This window comes from Nansenia antarctica (assembly GCF_963989245.1).
Source record: "Nansenia antarctica genome assembly, chromosome: 3".
Taxonomy (NCBI): Eukaryota; Metazoa; Chordata; class Actinopteri; order Argentiniformes; family Microstomatidae; genus Nansenia; species Nansenia antarctica.
This window is the reverse complement of record NC_137688.1, coordinates 18,971,809-18,974,308: the sequence shown is the minus strand read 5'-3', so window position 1 is coordinate 18,974,308 and position 2,500 is coordinate 18,971,809. Positions and strand designations below refer to the sequence as shown.

At 47.6% G+C, this 2,500-nt stretch overlaps 1 protein-coding gene across 1 annotated transcript in view; it reads left to right on the top strand.

Annotated features, from left to right (window-relative positions):
- dock2 (dedicator of cytokinesis 2) overlaps positions 1 to 2,500 on the top strand; it is a gene marked incomplete at its 5' end in the record, with an annotated part of 94,213 nt that overhangs the window by 45,178 nt on the left and 46,535 nt on the right. The gene's annotated exons all lie outside the window — the stretch shown is intronic.

Genomic DNA, 2,500 nt, shown 5'->3' with positions numbered 1-2,500 from the left:
GATATTAGTTATTGTTAAATCACAATAGCACAACAAAACACCCTACACCTCCGTGTTTTGCCTTCCATTCCAGGCCGTAGGAACATAATGAGCTTCTCCTCACCGCCTAGCCAAGCTACAGCAGCCGTCCTCTGAAGCACTCAGTCACAGAGCTGATGGGCTGAATAACAACCACTCCATAGAGAGAGGCTGAGAGGCCGAGGGGAGAGACAAGGAGACTCACTGACACACACGCACGCACGCACGCACACACACACACACACACACACACACACACACACACACACACACACACACACACACACACATACACAGAAAGCATAGAGGTTTGAGACAGATAGATAACCAGGCAGGCAGACAGAAAGCATTGAAGTTTGAGATAGAGTGACAGACAGACAGACAGACTTGAAAGCATCGAGTTTGGAGTCCTGGGTTTTTCAAGACCACAGACTGCAGTCGTGTTGATGCACCACCCCCCTGCTCAGCTCTTTCCTCTTAGGAGGGCTTTAGAACATGGAGAGAGCCTATTCCTCTTCCACACATGCTATTGTTCCAACATGAAAGCCCTCAGCTCTGTGTGTCAGCCATCAGATGACACACCAGCTCCTTCTTTTCTCTCTCTCTCTCTCTCTCTCTCTGTCCGCGCAAAATAAAAGTGCCAATACTGTGAGGGATTACTCTTCAGAGTGATGAGGAAAAACAGCGAAAGAATGATGAAACGCTGAAAAGACAGGGGAAATAATATGCAGTCAATATAAAGATGATGCGAGGATTTTCCAATGAAAAAGCAGAAAGATGGGAGAGAGAGAGGGCACACATAAATGGGGGGGTTGGATATGCATTTTTTATGTAACGCACAGAGCGGCCATTGCTAATTGGTGCCCGCTGCGAATATTGATATTTCTTTTACATTTGGTAAGGAAATGTTCTGTTGAAACCAAGTCAGGAAGTACTTTTTATTTTATTTTTTAACCATTTAGCAGATGTTTTTTTTATCCAAAGCGACTTACAATTAGAGATTACAGGGACAGTCTCCCTGGAGTAATTTAGGGCTAAGTGCCTTACTCAAGGGCCCAGTAGCGGTGGTGTTACCAGGTGGGATTTAACCTCCAACTTACTATCCACTAGCCCACCACTACCCCCCCCCCCCCCCCCCCGAACAGTTTGCCAGATCAGATGATAGATTCACAAAATCAAGTTCATGACAGCATCTCATGGATAGCGCAAATCAGGCATTTCTCTCACAGCACAGAGAAACAGGGTGAAATGATTTAGCCTGGTCTGACATGAATAAGCGAGAGTCTTCTGCTTTATTGATGTAGCAGGAGGATTTCAGAATGAAGTTTTCAGGACATTTTCAGGCGAGACAGCAGTTTTGGTTTCGTTGGGTTTCAGTGGGGATCAAAACAACCACATGGTTCAACCTCACCATTGGATGATGGATACTCTGAGAGACCATGGCTTTCGGCTTGTCCTGGTGAAGTGCTCTGCTTCTATGATGAGTTGTCCCCAACATCCAGCCAGCTCGGTAATGGCACAAGCAACACCTGCAGTAGAGAGATACGGGCAGGAAGGAACAGGAGGCTAAAGGGATAGAGGGAGGGAGTGGCGATCCTCCTCAGAATGACAGATGGAGAGAGGGAGACATGGCATGCAGAGAGAGGAATTGGACAAGGCAGGTGACAGAGATGGGGGGGGGGGATGGGCGCAGGTTTGGTGCTTCATTTGACTTCATTTACTCTTTCTCTCTCGTCTTCTGCTCCTTCTCCACATCTGTCTTTCTCTGGACAGCTTCCCCCACCCCCCGTCTTTGCATCTTGGTCTCTCACTCCCTCTTGCTCTGTCTTTTACCATACCTCTTCTCTCTACTTTTCATCTCTCTCTCTCTCTCTCTCTTTCTCTCTCTCCTTTCCTCTCTCTTTCTCTCCTTCCTCTCTCTTTCTCTCTCAGATGCTCACACACTTACACAGACAGACGGACTGAGTGGTTGCCGTGGGGATGTAGAGGCTACCTGATTAAGTTGTCACGCCACAGATGTCTTTGAACTTGAGAGAGACAGAGAGACAGATGCTTATGTCCTAGGGAGTTGGTGTGTGTGTCTGTGTCTGTGTGTCTGTCTGTGTGTGTGTGTGTGTGTGTGTGTGTGTGTCTGTGTGTGTGTGTGTGTGTGTCTGTGTCTGTGTCTGTGTGTGTGTGTGTGTGTCTGTGTGTGTCTGTGTCTGTGTCTGTGTGTGTGTGTGTGTGTCTGTGTCTGTGTCTGTGTCTGTGTGTGTGTGTGTGTCTGTGTCTGTGTCTGTGTCTGTGTCTGTGTCTGTGTCTGTGTCTGTGTCTGTGTGTGTGTGTGTGTGTGTCTGTGTCTGTGTCTGTGTGTGTGTGTGTGTGTGTGTGTGTCTGTGTCTGTGTCTGTCTGTGTTTGTGTGTGACTGTGTGTGTGTCTGTGTGTGTGTGTGTTTGTGTCTGTGTCTGTGTCTGTGTCTGTCTGTGTTTGTGTGTGTCTGTG